Source organism: Hyperolius riggenbachi, chromosome 12 (genome assembly GCF_040937935.1).
Source record: "Hyperolius riggenbachi isolate aHypRig1 chromosome 12, aHypRig1.pri, whole genome shotgun sequence".
NCBI lineage: Eukaryota > Metazoa > Chordata > Amphibia > Anura > Hyperoliidae > Hyperolius > Hyperolius riggenbachi.
The window spans coordinates 98,320,624-98,341,446 of record NC_090657.1 but is presented as its reverse complement, the minus strand read 5'-3'; the positions used below and the strand labels follow the sequence as shown (position 1 = coordinate 98,341,446).

Here is a 20,823-nt window from a genome sequence, read left to right as displayed (position 1 = left end):
GCCGCCGGTATACAAGGCCTGGGTGTATGATTTGTGTCATGTCACTTCGGAAGAACAGAAATTTGTCCTCTTAAAACATAAGGTATTTGTTATTTAGGTTGGAGTGAGCACATGAGGTGTCCCACAGTGCATCACTGATGAATATGGATCTTGTCCCTTTGTTGTCCAAGAAAGCTAAACCCCCCCCCCCCCCCCCAAAAAAAAACTGCTTGAATGCCATGATGTGTCTTCTTGGTAATTGTACAGAGCCACAATAATACAACATACATACAGGCTGTTTCAGGCCCCGTTCACACTGCACGCGTTTCCAGACGCATTTGGAAACGCGTGCAGGAGACAGACACGCACGACATCAGACAGTGCATAGAGTGCACTGTCTGATGTTCACACTGCATGCGTTCCGGACCTGTGCGGTCCGGGAACGCATGCTGCACGCATTTTTTGTAAAAACGCGTGGCTGTCCTATTCACTTTTCAGTGATGGGATCAGCCACGCAACGCACACAAACGCGGATGGCGTGCGTTCGTACGCGTTGCGGTCCGCACGCGTGGCCGTCCGCGTTTGTGATGTGAACGGGGCCTCACACTGGTTGATCTTCATCAGTGCTTCATCAGATTAATGTGGCTCTATGGAGTAGGACTTGAAACACCCAGAGTTACAGATCGCCCAGCAAGCTCATGGTGATCCACAACTCCTAGGAGTGTGTAAGGGGGCTGAAATGGGCCAAAAATCCTCCTTACTATAATGCTAACCAAAAACAGAAATTTGCTTCTTAAAGAGACTCTGAAGTCTCGTAAAAATTGTTTTTAATTAAAACATGTGTTTAACATCTTTGCCCTACCTAAACCGCCACATCCCCGCCGCTGTACTCTATAACTAAATCCCCCCAAACTACCCAGGGGGCAATCTGGGCAGCGCTTCCGTGAGAGGCAGAGCTATGAGGCGTAGCTCTGCCTCTCAGCGCGTCTGTCAGCCCGGATCGCCGCCTCTCCCCCGCCCCTCTCAGTCTTTCTTCACTGAGGGGTGGGGGAGAGGCGGAGATCCACCGCTGATAGACGGGCATGCAGGCAGAGCTGCGGCTCATAGCTCTGCCTCCAACAGCAGCAAAATCCACGACCAAGAAAGTCGTGGATTTTGCGGGGGAATTGGGGGGGGTTTAGATAGATTTCAGCAGCGGTTTAGGTAGGGCAAAGATGTTAAACACTTTTTAATTAACGTGATTTTTAGGAGGTTTGTGTCTCTTTAACTACTTGACGGCCGCCTCAACGCCAATTGGCGTGAAGTCCTGGGGTGATCGCCGCTAGGAGACTGTTAGATGGCTAAACCGCCATCTATTTACAATGTACAGCACTGCGATCTAAGGCAGCGCTATACTAGGGACAGCCATGTCACCTGGCTGTCCCCTTGGGAGGCTTAGGAGTGATCGGCTCTCATAGGCTGATGCCTATGACAGCCGATCGCTGTCATTCGCTGGGGAGGGAGGGGCAGGAAATAAAATATAAAAAAAATATTTAAAAAAATAACCAAGCAGCGATCAGAGCCAACACCAACAGACAGCTCTGTTGGTGGGCAGAAAAGGGGAAGGGATTCGTGTGTGCACGGTTGTATGGCTCTGCAGTGAGCTCTTAAAGCTACAGAGCCCTAAATTGTAAAAAACATAGCCTGGTCATTAGGGGGGTGTAAGCCTATGGTCCTGAAGTGGTTGACGTATACCTGAAGCAACATGATGAGATAAACGTGAATATACAGTGCAAAACATGTTAAAGAGGAACCCTAACCAATAATTGAACTTCATCACAATTAGTAGCTGATACCTCCTATTCCAAGAAAAATCTTTTCCTTTTCTCAAACTGATCATCAGGGGCTCCGTATGGCTGATAGTGGTGAAACCCCTCCCACAGTGTGTGATGTAAGCACCAGGGTGCTGACATCACACTGTGGGAGCCTTGTTGCATTGTGGGAAATAGCGGTTTACAACTGCCAAAAAAACAGCATCTCCTTCCACAGACATCACCTGCCAGCAGTAAATATGTCACCATGTGATAAATGTCAGAATGTAAAGGCTGCCATACACTGGTCGATTGCTACCAGTTTGAAGGCCGCAGAATCAAACGCCGTTAACGGCGCGCTCCCGACCCGCCGATATTGAGTAGGAGTATAAATACAATTGTTTATCTCATCAGTTTTTCACCTTAGGTTCACATATAACTGCTTGCTGACCGCGGAACGCTGAAGGGCGTGACCGTGGCGGCAGCCCCAGGACCGCCTAACGCTCTAAGGCCCTTGGGGCTCGCAGTGCAGGAGATCGCGCGCAGGCTGCGTACGCATCTCCTGTTGGTAGCAGAGCTCCGCCTTCAGTATCCAAGCGGCGATCGCCGCTCTGGAGACTGTTAGATGGCGAAACCACCGTCTAATAACTGTGTACAGCGCTGCGACCTGCAGCAGCACTGTACTGGCCTGGGACACTAGAGAGCAATCGGCTCTCATAGGCAGAAGCTTATGACAGCTGATCGCCAGGATTGGCTGGCTGGGGGGGAGAAAGGAGTTTGGGGGAAAAATAAAGAAAGAAATAGTAAAAAAATAAAGACATAAATATTTATTAAAAAACTACGGGGGCGATCAGACCCCACCAACAGAGAGCTTTGTTAGTGCGGAGAAAGGGGTGTGCTGTGTGGCACTGCAGTTTGGTCTTAAAGGCCTATTTTCTTGGCCTGATCTTTAGGGGGTTTAAGCCCCCGTAGTCCTTAAGAGGTTAAAGGACAACTGTAGTGAGAAGAATATGGAGGCTACCAATTTTTATTTCCTTTTAAACCATACCAGTTGCCTGGCAGCGCTGCTGATCTATTTGGCAGCAGTAGTGTCTTAACCACTTCAGGACCACAGTCTTTTCGCCCCTTAAGGACCAGAGCCTTTTTCTCCATTCAGACCACTGCAGCTTTCACGGTTTATTGCTCGCTCATACAACCTACCACCTAAATGAATTTTACCTCCTTTTCTTGTCACTAATAAAGCTTTCTTTTGCTGCTATTTGATTGCTCCTGCGATTTTTACTTTTTATTATATTCATCAAAAAAGACATGAATTTTGGCAAAAAAATGATTTTTTTCACTTTCTGTGCTGACATTTTTCAAATAAAGTAAAATTTCTGTATACATACAGCGCGAAAAATGTGGACAAACATGTTTTGGATAAAAAAAAACCCATTCAGTGTATATTTATTGGTTTGGGTAAAAGTTATAGCGTTTACAAACTATGGTGCAAAAAGTGAATTTTCCCATTTTCAAGCATCTATGACTTTTCTGACCCCCTGTCATGTTTCATGTAGTATAATGTGTTTTGGGGTGTATTTTTACACATACCCATGCTGGGTGGGAGAAATAACTCTGTAAATGGACAATCGCGTGTAAAAAAATCAAAAGATTGTCATTTACAGAGGTATTTCTCCCACCCAGCATGGGTATGTGTAAAAATACACCCCAAAACACATTATACTACTTCTCCCGAGTACGGCAATACCACATGTGTGGCACTTTTTTGCACCCTAACTGCGGTAAAGGGCCCAAAGTCCAATGAGTACCTTTAGGATTTCACAGGTCATTTTGCGGAATTTGATTTTCAGACTACTCCTCACGGTTTAGGGCCCCTAAAATGCCAGGGCAGTATAGGAACCCCACAAATGACCCCATTTTAGAAAGAAGACACCCCAAGGTATTCCGTTAGGAGTATGGTGAGTTCATAGAAGATTTTATTTTTTGTCACAAGTTAGCGGAACATGACACTTTGTGGGAAAAAACAATTAAAATCAATTTCCGCTAACTTGTGACAAAAAAATAAAATCTTCTATGAACTTCCCATACTCCTAACTGAATACCTTGGGGTGTCTTCTTTCTAAAATGGGGTCATTTGTGGGGTTCCTATACTGCCCTGGCATTTTAGGGGCCCTAAACCGCGAGGAGTAGTCTGGAAATCAAATTCCGCAAAATGACCTGTGAAATCCTAAAGGTACTCATTGGACTTTGGGCCCTTTAGCGCAGTTAGGGTGCAAAAAAGTGCCACACATGTGGTATTGCCGTACTCGGGAGAAGTAGTATAATGTGTTTTGGGGTGTATTTTTACACATACCCATGCTGGGTGGGAGAAATAACTCTGTAAATGGACAATCGTGTGTAAAAAAATCAAAAGATTGTCATTTACAGAGGTATTTCTCCCACCCAGCATGGGTATGTGTAAAAATACACCACAAAACACATTATACTACTTCTCCCGAGTACGGCAATACCACATGTGTGGCACTTTTTTGCACCCTAACTGCGCTAAAGGGCCCAAAGTCCAATGAGTACCTTTAGGATTTCACAGGTCATTTTGCGACATTTGGTTTCAAGACTACTCCTCACGGTTTAGGGCCCCTAGAATGCCAGGGCAGTATAGGAACCCCACAAATGACCCCATTTTAGAAAGAAGACACCCCAAGGTATTCCGTTAGGAGTATGGTGAGTTCATAGAAGATTTTATTTTTTGTCACAAGTTAGCGGAACATGACACTTTGTGGAAAAAAACAATTAAAATCAATTTCTGCTAACTTGTGACAAAAAAATAAAATCTTCTATGAATTCCCCATACTCCTAACTGAATACCTTGGGGTGTCTTCTTTCTAAAATGGGGTCATTTGTGGGGTTCCTATACTGCCCTGGCATTTTAGGGGCCCTAAACCGTGAGGAGTAGTCTGGAAATCAAATTCCGCAAAATGACCTGTGAAATCCTAAAGGTACTCATTGGACTTTGGGCCCTTTAGCGCAATTAGGGTGCAAAAAAGTGCCACACATGTGGTATTGCCGTACTCGGGAGAAGTAGTATAATGTGTTTTGGGGTGTATTTTTACACATACCCATGCTGGGTGGGAGAAATAACTCTGTAAATGGACAATCGTGTGTAAAAAAATCAAAAGATTGTCATTTACAGAGGTATTTCTCCCACCCAGCATGGGTATGTGTAAAAATACACCACAAAACACATTATACTACTTCTCCCGAGTACGGCAATACCACATGTGTGGCACTTTTTTGCACCCTAACTGCGCTAAAGGGCCCAAAGTCCAATGAGTACCTTTAGGATTTCACAGGTCATTTTGCGACATTTGGTTTCAAGACTACTCCTCACGGTTTAGGGCCCCTAGAATGCCAGGGCAGTATAGGAACCCCACAAATGACCCCATTTTAGAAAGAAGACACCCCAAGGTATTCCGTTAGGAGTATGGTGAGTTCATAGAAGATTTTATTTTTTGTCACAAGTTAGCGGAACATGACACTTTGTGGAAAAAAACAATTAAAATCAATTTCTGCTAACTTGTGACAAAAAAATAAAATCTTCTATGAATTCCCCATACTCCTAACTGAATACCTTGGGGTGTCTTCTTTCTAAAATGGGGTCATTTGTGGGGTTCCTATACTGCCCTGGCATTTTAGGGGCCCTAAACCGTGAGGAGTAGTCTGGAAATCAAATTCCGCAAAATGACCTGTGAAATCCTAAAGGTACTCATTGGACTTTGGGCCCTTTAGCGCAGTTAGGGTGCAAAAAAGTGCCACACATGTGGTATCGCCGTACTCGCGAGAAGTAGTACAATGTGTTTTGGGGTGTATTTTTACACATACCCATGCTGGGTGGGAGAAATAACTCTGTAAATGGACAATTGTGTGTAAAAAAAATCAAAAGATTGTCATTTACAGAGGTATTTCTCCCACCCAGCATAGGTATGTGTAAAAATACACCCCAAAACACATTATACTACTTCTCCCGAGTACGGCGATACCACATGTGTGGCACTTTTTTGCACCCTAACTGCGCTAAGGGGCCCAGAGTCCAATGAGTACCTTTAGGCTTTACAGGGGTGCTCAAAATTTAGCACCCCGCCCACTTGCCAGGACAGTTAAAAAACCCCACAAATGACCCCATTTTGGAAAGAATACACGCTAAGGTATTCCATGAGGGCCATGGTGAGTTCATAGAAAATTTTAATTTTTGTCACAAGTTAGCGGAAAATGACATTTTGTGAAAAAAAAAACAAAAACACAAAACCACAATTTCTGCTAACTTGTGACAAAAAATAAAACATTCTATGAACTCACCATGCACCTCACGGAATACTTTGGGGTGTCCTCTTTCCAAAATGGCATCATTCGTGGGGTCTGTCCTGGCATTTTAGGGTCTCTGCAATCATTACATGTATGGCCAGTATTAGGAGTTTCTGCTATACTCCTTATATTGGGCATAAGGGTAATGCACTGTGGGCTGAAAGGAAAAATGAACGTCAAACAATCAATCAATGTGGATGCCAAAAAATTTTGAAAAAAAAAAAGAGGAGGAAGGCGTCTGCCAGGACATAGGAGCTGCCGCCCCAAAAATCCAAACCCACCAGCTCGTATGCCCTGGCAAACCTGATTTATCCATTCACACTGATCGATGTGGATGAACAAATCATTGCCAGAGTTCTTTTTTGATACAAAGTGTTTGCCAAAGCATATGAATCCCCAACACCACTCCTCGGCCCATATGCCTCGGCAAACGTATCTTTTTGACTGCGGAGGAGAAATCTCGTCCTGCAGCGCTGCATGCACCGACTTGTGTGTAAGCTGACAGGCGCGCAATGTTCTGTCAGGATGCACCATCAGTGCTGCAGCTGATTGGTCGGTCTGGATAGAAAAAAAGACAAAACAATACAAAAAGGAGGGGAAGGCGTCTGCCAGGACATAGGAGCTGCCGCCCCAAAAATCCAAACCCACCAGCTCGTATGCCCTGGCAAACCTGATTTATCCATTCACACCGATCGATGTGGATGAACAAATCATTGCCAGAGTTCTTTTTTGATACAAAGTGTTTGCCAAAGCATATGAATCCCCAACACCACGCCTCGGCCCATATGCCTCGGCAAACGTATCTTTTTGACTGCGGAGGAGAAATCTCGTCCTGCAGCGCTGCATGCACCGACTTGTGTGTAAGCTGACAGACGCGCAACGTTCTGTCAGGATGCACCATCAGTACTGCAGCTGGTTAGTCGTTCGCTCGGTCCACCTGGAAGGTTATTGGATGGAAAAAGAGAAAAAAACCCCCAAAAAACAAGCAAGCAGCAAAGCAATTACTTCATTAACATTAATAACCTTTGAACTTTTTTAATAAAAAACTTAACATTGCAAACCAAACATTAACTTCTTTGCTTACCTGTTTTTTGTTTTTTTTTAACTTACCTCCCGAGGACAAACCTCTCCTCCCCCATGGAACAATGTGCGAAGTGCAAATCGCACAGAGTTGTGGCGAAATACATTACGCAATTTGTCCCAAGTGAAAGGAGAGGTTTCTGGCAGCCCTGTGTATTAGGGTCTCTGGAAACCTGATGTTTGGTTTCACACTGCATATTGACATATCCGGTGGGTCGAGCCCGCCGCACCGTATCGTCCAAAACAGACCTTCAGGCAATACCACAAGAGTAGCATTCGGCCTAGTAATGAACTGCGTCGCCATAGACTAACATGACTTCCGCGCCGATCGATATTGCCACAGAAGCCACGCAGTAACGTAGGCATGCACTAGCGTTAAGTCAAGCACTTCCGGCGTAGGGGGGGGACCGCAAAGTGTGACTTTTGCTAGGCATTTTGCCCTAACGCATCGCAGCAGTGTGAAATAGCACTGAGAGACCCTTGTGTGCCTACCGCTGTGTGTGGAGTTCCCTATTCTCTAATAGTGTACCTGCTCGTGGTACCTCTCAAAACACTCCCCTAGGCATAGGCCAGGCTGGTCAGGACAGGTGGGACAATAAACAGTGGTGTCACGCCTTATTCCAGCCCTGCTGCAGACACGACAGCGTTTTCTTCGGATTCGTTGACCTGGGGTAGTCGGAATTGGATAGGCGTAATGCCTTCCATGTAGCCGGCTAGTTGCATCTTGGGGTTGGGCCACGGCACCTCCTGGATACAGGAGTTCCATCACGATCTGTTTATTAAATTGAATAAACGAGCCAGTTCTCCCAGCCTAAGGCCACATACAGACATCAGACCATAGTCTTTGGAAAATGAAAGATCACAGACCAATCTTACCACCCTTCCTGTAGTATAAGAGCCATTCTCTACACAGTCTTTTCTATGGAGCTGAACTCCACATCAGAAAAAAATCATTGTACAGAATCTGTGTGTGCAGCATCTTGCAGACACAAAAGATCAGTATCTGCAAAAGATCTGTTCCTGCCAAAAATCCATTTCTGCAAATTGCAATGATAGTCTATGAGATCTGCAGATCATCATACACACATGATTTAACTGACATTCATCTGCAGATCTGCAGATCTGAAAATCCATCCTGGTGGATCTGATCTGCAGATGAATGTCAGTTAAATCATGTGTGTATGATGATCTGCAGATCTCATAGACTATCATTGCAATTTGCAGGAATGGATTTTTGGCAGGAACAGATCTTTTGCAGATACTGATCTTTTGTGTCTGTACAGCATCTGTGTGTGCAGCATCTTGCAATGATTTTTTTCTGATGTGGAGTTCAGCTCCATAGAAAAGACTGTGTAGAGTATGGCTCTTATACTACAGGAAGGGTGGTAAGATTGGTTTGTGATCTTTCATTTTCCAAAGACTATGGTCTGATGTCTGTATGTGGCCTTACTGTAGAGAACAAAGCTGTTGTAAATTGCCAATTGAATGAGGTAAAAAGACACTTTTTTATACCAGCGTCTTGTTTTTCGGGCAACTAAATAGGGCGCTAACCTCTGGTCATTGAAGTCCACCCCTCCCATGTTAGTATTATACTCGTGGACGACAAGGGGTTTTTCAATGACCTTAGTTCGCCGTTGAATTTCAACTGTCGTGTCTGCGTGAATGGTGGACAGGAAGTAAACCTCCCTCTTGTCCTTCCATTTCACCGCGAGCAGGTCGTCAGCACACAAGGCGGCCCTCTGCCCCCGTTGAAGTTTGGTGGTAATGAGCCGTTGGGGGAAGCCCCGGCGACTAGGCCGCACGGTGCCACAGCATCGGATTTTTTCTATTTTTAAGTGCTGAAAGAGGGCCACACTTGTGTAATAATTGTCCACAAAAAGATGGTACCCCTTCTGGAACAAGGGTGACACCAAGTCCCACACAACCTTTCCACTGCTCCCCAGGTAGTCAGGGCATCCGACCGGCTCCAATTTTGAGTCTTTTCCCTCATAGACCCTAAAATAAGATGTATAGCCTGTGGCCCTTTCACAGAGCTTATACAGTTTCACCCCATACCGGGCGCGCTTGTTTGGGATGTACTGTTTGATGCGAAGTCGCCCGGTAAAGCGTATGAGGGACTCGTCTACGCAGATGTCCTGGTCAGGGGTATAAGCATCTGCAAATCTGGATGACGGGTGGTCTATGAGGGGTCGAATTTTGTGGAGCCGGTCAAAAGCAGGGTGGTCACTTCGATGACAGGTTTCGTTGTCATTGAAGTGCAGGAAGCTCAGGATGTTCTCAAATCGTGTCCTGGACATGGCAGCAGAGTACAGGGGAACATGATGTGCTGGGTCCGTAGACCAATAAGACCGCAACACATTCTGCTTTACTAGTCCCGTGTGAAGGAGAAGGCCCAAAAAAATTTTCATTTCGGAAACTTGGACTGGTTTCCACCGAAAAGGCTGGGCAAGGTACTTTTCTGGATTGGCGGTTATATATTGTGTGGCCTTACGGTTGGTCTCTGCCACAATTAAGTCCAAGAGATCCTGGGTGAAGAACAGATAGAAAAAGTCTAGGGCCGATCCTAGATTATCTGTCTCCACCTGGACTCCAGACTGGGCGGTGAAAGGGGGAAGTACGGGTGCGGCGGAATCAGGGGATTGCCAATTTGGGTTTGCCAGCACCTCTGGTAAATTAGGGGTAGTACGGGCCCATCTTCTTGGTGGCTGCGACTGGGATCTTACTGCACGTGCCACCGAACCAGTTTCAACTTCCATGCTGGTGCTCGCCACTTCACCAGGGTCCACAGTACTGGTGCTAGGTCCAGGAGATGTTGTGCTGCTGGTGCCTGCCCCACTATGAAATCTCAGACCAGCACGAACACCACTCTGCTGCCCTTGAGGCTGATCCTGCGCCACCTGCGGTCCAACAACATGGGGTGTGGTACGCCTGGCTTTAGCCGGGACCTCAACCTCGTCATCACTATCGGTCAGTGAGCCACTGCTCAATTCAGGTTCAAACTCTGACCCGGAAGATTCGTCGAATGAGGCGTCCCAATCGTCCTCATCCGACTGGGCCATGTACCTGAGAACCTCATCATCGGAATACCCCTTTCTTGCCATGGTGGGCTGCTAAATTTAGGGGGTATTCCTCTGAGACTACGCAGAAAAAAGAGCACCTACCTAGCAAAAGGGAGTATTTGAGAGGTAGAAAGCTGTGCTCACTGAGTTTTGATAAAAAAAATAAATCAAAACTGAGGTTTACAGTGCCACAGCTATTGTACAGTGTTTTTTGCAGTGATCAGAAAAAAAATTCTGTCACTGCGGTGGGGCGGGCTGAACGCAAGTGCAGGCGAACGATCAGGCCTGATCGGGCAAACACTGCGTTTTTTTTTTGTGGATCCTAGTGACCCTAATAGATCTGACTGCGATCAGTAATGATCACTTACAGATACTATATAGTACCAATGTTGATTAGCGACAGTGATGACGCTAATTAGTGACTGTGGTGCAGTGGGCTGAGCACTAACTGACACTTACAAAGGGGCCTAGCTAACTGGCCTAACTGCTAACACTAGTGATACTAAAAAAGTGACAGTTTTCACTGTTTTTAGATCACTTGGATAGTGACAGGGGGGTGGTGGCGAGTGGGGAATCGGAGGCAATCAGAAACAATCACAGGACAATCAAAGGCAATCACAGGGCAATCGCAGGCCAATCACAGGGCACTCAATTCCCGGGACAATCAAAGTCAATCACAGGGCAATCAAACCAATCACGACACAATCAAAGCCGATCACAGGCCAATCAAAGCAAATCACAGGCCAATCACAGGCCAATCACAGGGCAATCAAACCAATCACGACACAATCAAAGCCGATCACAGGCCAATCACAGGGCAATCACAGGGCAATCAAAGCCGATCACGGGACAATCAAAGCCGATCACGGGACAATCAAAGCCGATCACGGGACAATCAAAGACGATCACAGGCCAATCAAAGGGCAATCACGGGACAATCAAAAAAATCACGGGACAATCAAATACAATTACAGCACAATGAAATTGAATGTCAGCACAATGAAATTGAATGTCAGCACAATCAAATACAATTGCAGCACAATCAAATACAATGCACTGGGAAGGTGATTGGGGGGGGGGGGGGGGGCTGAGGGCGATCTAAGGGTGTGGGGGGTTGATTAGGTGCCCGCACGGGGCAGACTGGGTCCTGATCTGGTGGGTGGCAGACACAGGGGGTGACGATAGGAGATCAGTGAGGGATTACAGGGGAGAATAGATGTAAACAATGCACTGGGGAGGTTATCAGGAGGGGGGGGTCTGAGGGCAATCTGAGGGTCTGGGTGGGTGATCAGGTGCCCCCAAGGGACAGTTTAGGGTCTGCGCTGATGGGTGGTGGTGACAAGGGGTGATAGACAGGTGATAGATGGGTGATAGACAGGTGATCAGTGGGTAAGACAGCTATATAGCTGTATACAGCATACAGGGGGGTGGTCTGGGAGGGGGGGTCTGGGGGGGATCTGAGGGTAGGGGGGGTGATCAGGGGACCCTAGGAGGCAGTTAGGGACCTAACCTAGGGGATAGCGTCCCTAGATAGTGACAGGGAGTGATTGATGGGTTTTTAGGTGGGTGGTGGGGTGCAGATGCTGGTGTGCTGGGGTGGTCAGGGGGGGTTCTGAGGGCTGGGGTGGGCGATCGGGGGGTCTGTGTGGGGCAAAGTGTGTTTTGCTTTCACCTAGCTAATGGCTGCCGTCCTCTCTGATGGTCGCACGACGAGTGACCATCAGCGGAGGAGGCAGCCAGTATAATACACTTTGTTACAATAACAAAGTGTATTATACTCCTCTGATTGGCCGGATCGCCGCATTTGAAACCCGCCGGCGCTGCTAATTGGCCGGCGGGTTTCCGTGCAGAGTGGGCGGAGCCTATTGCCGGCGGCGATCGCGTCATTGATGACGCGATCGCCGCACAGCCACCGCTGATGCCGCCCCCGCCGATGGGCGTATTGCGGTCGTTTGGGCCCGGACTTTGCCGCCGCCCATCGGCTGGGGGCGGTCGTTAAGTGGTTAACACCAGAAACAAGCATGCAGCTAATCCATATTCCTCTTGCTTAACCACTTCCCGACCGCCGTGTATACGATTGGCGGCCGGGAAGTGGACGCCGCAAGGACCGCCGTATTGACAATTCGCGGCGGTCCTTGTATGGGCATGGGCGGAGCGATCGCGTCATCCGTGACGCGATCCTCCGCCTGGCGCCGCTCACCCGCCGCAACATCCCGCCGGCCATACGGAAGCGCCGGCGGGATGTTAACCCGACGATCGCCGCATACAAAGTGTATAGTACACTTTGTAATTTTTACAAAGTGTATTATACAGGCTGCCTCCTGCCCTGGTGGTCCCAATGTCCGAGGGACCACCAGGGCAGGCTGCAGCCACCCTAGTCTGCACCAAGCACACTGATTTCCCCCCTGCCCCAGATCACCCACAGCACCCATCAGACCCCCCCCTGCCCACCCCCCAGACCCCTGTTTGCACCCAATCACCCCCCTAATCACCCATCAATCACTCCCTGTCACTATCTGTCAACACTATTTTTTTTTTTATTCCCCCCCCTGCCCCCCGCTCCCTCCTGATCACCCCCCCCACCCCTCAGATTCTCCCCAGACCCCCCCCCCCCCCCATGTACTGTATGCATCTATCCCCCCTGATCACCTGTCAATCACCCGTCAATCACCCCCTGTCACTGCCACCCATCAATCAGCCCCTAACCTGCCCCTTGCGGGCAATCTGATCACCCCCCCACACCAATAGATCGCCCGCAGATCCGACATCAGATCACCTCCCAAATCCATTGTTTACATCTATTCTCTCCTCTAAACACCCACTAATTACCCATCAATCACCCATCAATCACCCCCTATCACCACCTGTCACTTTTACCTATCAGATCAGACCCTAATCTGCCCCTTGCGGGCACCCAATCACCCGCCCACACGCTCAGATTGCCCTCTGACCCCCCCTTATCAATTCACCAGTGAATTAATTACATCTGTTCTTCCCTGTAATAACCCACTGATCACCTGTCAATCACCTGCCAATCACCTATCACCCATCAATCACCCCCTGTCACTGCCACCCATCAATCAGCCCCTAACCTGCCCCTTGCGGGCAATCTGATCACCCACCCACACCATTAGATCGCCCGCAAACCCGCCGTCAGATTACCTCCCAAATGTATTGTTTACATCTGTTATCTTCTCTAAACACCCACTAATTACCCATCAATCACCCCCTATCACCAACCGTCACTGTTACCTATCAGATCAGCCCCTAACCTGCCCCTTGCGGGCAATCTGATCACCCCCCCACACCAATAGATCGCCCGCAGATCCGACATCAGATCACCTCCCAAATCCATTGTTTACATCTATTCTCTCCTCTAAACACCCACTAATTACCCATCAATCACCCCCTATCACCACCTGTCACTTTTACCTATCAGATCAGACCCTAATCTGCCCCTTGCGGGCACCCAATCACCCGCCCACACGCTCAGATTGCCCTCAGACCCCCCCTTATAAATTCGCCAGTGCATTAATTACATCTGGCCTTCCCTGTAATAACCCACTGATCACCTGTCAATCACCTGCCAATCACCTATCACCCATCAATCACCCCCTGTCACTGCCACCCAACAATCAGCCCCTAACCTGCCCCTTGCGGGCAAACTGATCACCCACCCACACCAATAGATCGCCCGCAGATCCGACATCAGATCACCACCCAAGCGCAGTGTTTCCATCTATTCTCTCCTCTAAACACCCACTAATTACCCATCAATCACCCATCAATCACCCCCTATCACCACCTGTCACTGTTACCCATCAGATCAGACCCTAATCTGCCCCTTGCGGGCACCCAATCGCCCGCCTACACGCTCAGATTGCCCTCAGACCCCCCCTTATCAATTCGCCAGTGCAATATTTACATCTGTTCTCCCCTGTAATAACCCACTGATTACCTGTCAATCACCTATCAATCACCCATCAATCACCCCCTGTCACTGCCACCCATCAATCACCCCCTGTCACTGCCGCCCATCAATCACCCGCTGTCACTGCCACCCATCAATCAGCCCCTTACCTGCCCCTTGCGGGCAATCTGATCACCCACCCATACCAATAGATCGCCCGCAGATCCGACGTCCGATCACCTCCCAAGTGCAGTGTTTACATCTGTTCTCTACCCTAAACACCCACTAATTACCCATCAATCACCCCCTGTCACTGCTACCTATCAGATTAGACCCCTATCTGCCCCTAGGGCACTCAATCACCCGCCCACACCCTCAGAATGCCCTCAGACCCCAGCCCTGATCACCTCGCCAGTGCATTGCTTGCATCTATTCCCCCCTCTAATCACACCTTGAGACACCCATCAATCACCTCCTGTCACCCCCTAGCACACCTACCCATCAGATCAGGCCCCAATTTGCCCCGTGTGGGCTCCTGATCACTCGGCCAAACCCTCAGATCCCCCTCAGACCACCTTCCGATCACCTCCCCAGTGCATTGATTGCATCTATTTTCCCCTCTAACCACCCCGAGACACCCATCAATCACCTCCTGTCACCCCCCTAGCACTCCTATCCATCAGATCAGGCCCAATACAACCTGTCATCTAAAAGGCCACCCTGCTTATGACCGGTTCCACAAAATTCACCCCCTCATAGACCACCTGTCATCAAAATTTGCAGATGCTTATACCCCTGAACAGTCATTTTGAGACATTTGGTTTCCAGACTACTCACGGTTTTGGGCCTGTAAAATGCCAGGGCGGTATAGGAACCCCACAAGTGACCCCATTTTAGAAAAAAAGACACCCCAAGGTATTCTGTTAGGTGTATGACGAGTTCATAGAAGATTTTATTTTTTGTCAAAAGTTAGCGGAAATTGATTTTTATTGGTTTTTTTTCACAAAGTGTCATTTTTCACTAACTTGTGACAAAAAATAAAATCTTCTATGAACTCGCCATACATCTAACGGAATACCTTGGGGTGTCTTCTTTCTAAAATGGGGTCACTTGTGGGGTTCCTATACTGCCCTTGCATTTTAGGGGCCCTAAACTGCGAGGAGTAGTCTAGAAAACAAATGCCTCAAAATGACCTGTGAATAGGACGTTGGGCCCCTTAGCGCACCTAGGCTGCAAAAAAGTGTCACACGTGGTACCGCCGTACTCAGGAAAAGTAGTATAATGTGTTTTGGGGTGTATTTTTACACATACCCATGCTGGGTGGGAGAAATTTCTATGTAAATGGCCAATTGTGTGTAAAAAAAATCAAACAATTGTCATTTACAGAGATATTTCTCCCACTTAGCATGGGTATGTGTAAAAATACACCTCAAAACGCATTATACTACTTCTCCTGAGTACGGCGGTACCACATGTGTGGCACTTTTTTTTACACCCTAAGTACGCTAAGGGGCCCAAAGTCCAATGAGTACCTTTAGGATTTCGCAGGTCATTTTGCGACATTTGGTTTCAAGACTACTCCTCACGGTTTAGGGCCCCTAAAATGCCAGGGCAGTATAGGAACCCCACAAATGACCCCATTCTAGAAAGAAGACACCCAAAGGTATTCCGTACGGAGTATGGTGAGGTCATAGAAGATTTTAATTTTTGTCACAAGTTAGCAGAAAATGACACTTTGTGAAAAAAAACAATTAAAATCAATTTCCGCTAACTTGTGACAAAAAAATAAAAACTTCTATGAACTCACCATACTCCTAACGGAATACCTTGGGGTGTCTTCTTTCTAAAATGGGGTCATTAGTGGGGTTCCAATACTGCCCTGGCATTTTAGGGGCCCTAAACCGTGAGGAGTAGTCTTGAAACAAAAATGACCTGTGAAATCCTAAAGGTACTCATTGGACTTTGGGCCCCTTAGTGCAGTTAGGGTGCAAAAAAGTGCCACACATGTGGTATCGCCGTACTCGGGAGAAGTAGTATAATGTGTTTTGGGGTGTATTTTTACACATACCGATGCTGAGTGGGAGAAATACTTCTGTAAATGACAATCTTTTGATTTTTTTACACACAATTGTCCATTTACAGAGGTATTTCTCCCCCCCAGCATGGGTATGTGTAAAAATACACCCCAAAACACATTGTACTACTTCTCCCGAGTATGGCGATACCACATGTGTGGCACTTTTTTGCACCCTAACTGCGCTAAAGGGCCCAAAGTCCAATGAGTACCTTTAGGATTTCACAGGTCATTTTGCGAAATTTCGTTTCAAGACTACTCCTCACGGTTTAGGGCCCCTAAAATGCCAGGGCAGTATAGGAACCCCACAAATGACCCCATTTTAGAAAGAAGACACCCCAAGGTATTCCGTTAGTAGTATGGCGAGTTCATAGAAGATTTTATTTTTTGTCACAAGTTAGCGGAAATTGATTTTAATTGTGTTTTTTCACAAAGTGTCATTTTCCGCTAACTTTTGACAAAAAATAAAATCTTCTATGAACTCACCATACTACTAACGGAATACCTTGGGGTGTCTTCTTTCTAAAATGGGGTCATTTGTGGGGTTTCTATACTGCCCTGGCATTTTAGGGGCCCTAAAACGTGAGGAGTAGTCTTGAAACGAAATTTCTCAAAATGACCTATGAAATCCTAAAGGTACTCAGTGGACTTTGGGCCCTTTAGCGCAGTTAGGGTGCAAAAAAGTGCCACACATGTGGTATCGCCGTACTCAGGAGAAGTAGTATAATGTGTTTTGTGGTGTATTTTTACACATACCCATGCTGAGTGGGAGAAAGATCTCTGTAAATGGACAATTGTGTGTAAAAAAAATTAACAAATTGTCATTTACAGAGATATTTCTCCCACCCAGCATGGGTATGTGTAAAAATACACCCCAAAACACATTATACTACTTCTCCCGAGTACGGCAATACCACATGTGTGGCACTTTTTTGCAGCCTAACTGCGCTAAGGGGTCCAAAGTCCAATGAGCACCTTTAGGCTTTACAGGGGTGCTTACAATTTAGCACCCCCCAAAATGTCAGGACAGTAAACACACCCCACAAATGACCCCATTTTGGAAAGTAGACCCTTCAAGGTATTCAGAGAGGGGGATGGTGAGTCCCTGGCAGATTTCATTTTTTTTTTGTCGCAAGTTAGAAGAAATGGAAACTTTTTTTTTTTTTTTTTTCTCACAAAGTGTCATTTTCCGCTTACTTGTGACAAAAAATATCTTCTATGAACTCACTATGCCTCTCAGTGAATACTTTGGGATGTCTTCTTTCCAAAATGGGGTAATTTGGGGGGTATTTATACTATCTTGGAATTCTAGCCCCTCATGAAACATGACAGGGGGTCAGAAAAGTCATAGATGCTTGAAAATGAGAAAATTCACTTTTTGCACCATAGTTTGTAAACGCTATAACTTTTACCCAAACCAATATACACTGAATGGGGTTTTTTTAATAAAAAACATGTTTATCCACATTTTTCACGCTGCATGTATACAGAAATTTTACTTTATTTGAAAAATGTCGGCACAGAAAGTTAAAAAAATCATTTTTTTGCCAAAATTCATGTCTTTTTTGATGAATATAATAAAAAGTAAAAATCGCAGGAGCAATCAAATAGCACCAAAAGAAAGCTTTATTAGTGACAAGAAAAGGAGCCAAAATTCATTTAGGTGGTAGGTTGTATGAGCGAGCAATAAACCGTGAAAGCTGCAGTGGTCTGAATGGAAAAAAAGTGGCCGGTCCTTAAGGGGTAGAAAGCCCTAGGTCCTCAAGTGGTTAAGTTGTCCTTTAACCACTCAACGTCCACGTAACGCCAATGGGCGTGAACGTGGCAGCAGCCCCAGGACCGCCTAATGCCATTAGGCGTCAAGTCCTGGGGTGGGGTTTTGCAGGAGATTGTGTGCGCCCATGCGCATGCATTTCCACATCAGTCTCCTAGTGGTGATCGCCGCTAGGAGACTTAGACGGCTAAACCGCCATCTATTTACAATGTACAGCACTGCGATCTAAGGCAGCGGCTATCCCCTCTGGCAGCACAAAAGAGATCAGCTCTCATAGGCTGAAGCCTATGTCAGCCGTTCGCTGTCATTGGGTAGCAGGGTGAGGGAGGGCAGGCATTACAAAAATGAATACATAAAATAGCAACATTTATTTAACGAATAAACAAAGAAATATTTATACAAAAATAAATATAACAGGAGCAGTCACAGCCGACCAACAGAAAGCTCTGTTGGTGGGCAGAAAAGGGGGGGGGGGGGGGGTCACTTGTGTGCTGAGTTGTGCGGCCCTGCAGCGAGCCCTTAAAGCTGTAGTGGCCTAATTAGTGAAAAATAGCCTGGTCACTAGGATAGTGTAAGCCTATGGTCCTGAAATGGTTAAAGGGAACCTTAACTGCTCAAAAAAAATAGTTTCACTTACCTGGGTTTTCCCCTAGCCCTCTCTCATGCGATTTTAAAAGCGCAGCAGTGTGTACAGGCCCTAACGCATACCAACTGAGTAAGTGTAAATGGGCCCTAAAGGTTCCCTGTAAAACAGAAGAACCACAAACGTTGAATACAACCACTGGTGGAATGCTCTCACCTGTGTGGTGGTAAGCTGATAAAACCCATATGGGTTACCCAGCAAGCTCGCTTTGTCCCACTAAGCTGGGAACTGGGCGAGGTCCTCCTTCCAGCCTGTGTCCGTCTGCAGGGTGGATTAGCTGATATGCTGTGTGCAACGGCGTGCTCTGCTGTGCAGCGAGTAGGGTGAACAGCTGCAGCTGTCTCAGAGTGGGGGAGAGCATGTGGCGGTGAATGTGGTTGTATGCAGTCTGTGTGCAAGTGGAGGCAGGACAAGAACCTGTCAATCTTGAAGAAAGCAACTAGTGTATCAATGGATACATTTAGGGTTTATTTCACAACACGTTTTCCAAGGGTATAGTGCCCTTGCTTCATCAGGCAAACATTTTGTTAGAAAATCTTACATTCATGTTGGGTATCAGCCCATTGTGGGTGACCCAAACTCAAGTCTATGCAAATGAAAAGTTACCCATAGTCCTTCGGTGCATATTAAAGGAACATAATGAATTCATTAAAACAGACATAACATTGCAAAAACATGAAAATAGATCTAGGTGTACTGATAAACGCATACACATATACTGTATTTTTTGGACTATAAGACTCACTTTTTCTCCCCCAAAAGTGGGGGAAAAAGTCACTGGTCTTATAGTCCAAATGCAGGAAGTTCCTGACTTGTGAACGCCTGCCAATAAGAACCTCCAACCCGCTGCAATGTTAGGGACTCCCTGTACTTTGCCCATGCAGAGGAGCACACGAGGACAAATGTAGGACACAAATGAACAGAGAGGGGGACAAAAAGGGGCATAGAGGAGGACACATGGAGGCCTAGTGCACACCAGAGCGGTTCGGTCGCGTTTTTAGGGACGCTTGTGGCTGAGGAAACGCTTGGGTAATTATTTCAATGGGCTGGTGCACACCAGAGCGGGTCGGTTTTAGCTGAAAAGCAAACTCCCGGGCTGCAGCATTTTTTGGATTTCGGAGGCATTTCTGCCTTCAATGTTAAGTATACGCAAAACGCTTGATAAAACGCCAGATCAGAGCGGTTTTCCAGGCGTTTTTGTTACAGTAGCTGTTCAGTAACAGCTTTACTGTAACAATATCTGTAATCTGCTACACAAAAAACGCTACACAAAACCGCAAAACGCTTCATAATAAGAAAAAAAATGCTTCAAAAATCTCTAGTGTTTTGCGGATCTGCTAGCGGTTTTTGGTGTGCAGTAGGCCGGAGACACAAGAGGTACAAAGGGGCATGAGGTACAAAGGCAGCATAATCCACCAGATGCCCCTTCACCATGGATGCACCAGGTTTAGTATATATACTGGTAATTTTGCCCCCTGGTTTTTGTCCTCTAAACCTAGGTGCGTCTTATGGTCAGGAGTGTCTTATGCTAGGTACACACCATACAATTTTCTGTTACATTTACCTGCCAGATAGATTTTGGACTAGTTTGTAGTCTTCCTGACCCCGTAGGAACTTTTTCATTTATTGTTGGTGTCTCTAGGGGACGCTGTTACAGTGAAATGGAACGCAAGAGCAGGAAGAAGTAAACTGTACATACTGCAATGGATCCCGGCAATGTGAGGATCCGATTACCCCCGCCGCTATTTGTGTGCCAGCCGCTGCGTCCCCCCTATCCTCCACCTTGCTATCTAGCCTGGGAGCACCTATCCCTAGCTATCTATACTAGGGGTACCTATTATTGGCTACCTATACTGGAGCACCTATTCCTGGCCATCTATACTGGGGACACTTATTCCTGGCTATCTATACTGGGGACACTTATTCCTGGCTATCTATACTGGGGACACTTATTACTGGCTATCTATACTGGGGACACCTATTCCTGGCTACCTATACTGGGGGCACCTATTCTTGGCCACCTATACCGGGGGCACCTATTCTTGGCCACCTATACTGGGGGCACCCATAGCTGGCTACCCACACTCCAGGCAGCCATTCCTGGCTACCTATACTAGGAGCACCTATTCTTGGCTACCTATACTGGGAGCACCTA

General features: G+C 46.8%; 1 long non-coding RNA gene across 1 annotated transcript in view; it reads right to left on the bottom strand.

Moving 5' to 3' along the window:
• Window positions 1-18,956, bottom strand: part of LOC137541869 (uncharacterized) — a 35,410-nt gene extending 16,454 nt beyond the window's left edge. The window contains exon 1 of the long non-coding RNA XR_011025293.1: window positions 18,825-18,956. This is a non-coding gene — a long non-coding RNA (uncharacterized lncRNA). The remainder of the gene's footprint in view (window positions 1-18,824) is intronic.
• Between the last annotated feature and the right edge of the window lie 1,867 nt (window positions 18,957-20,823).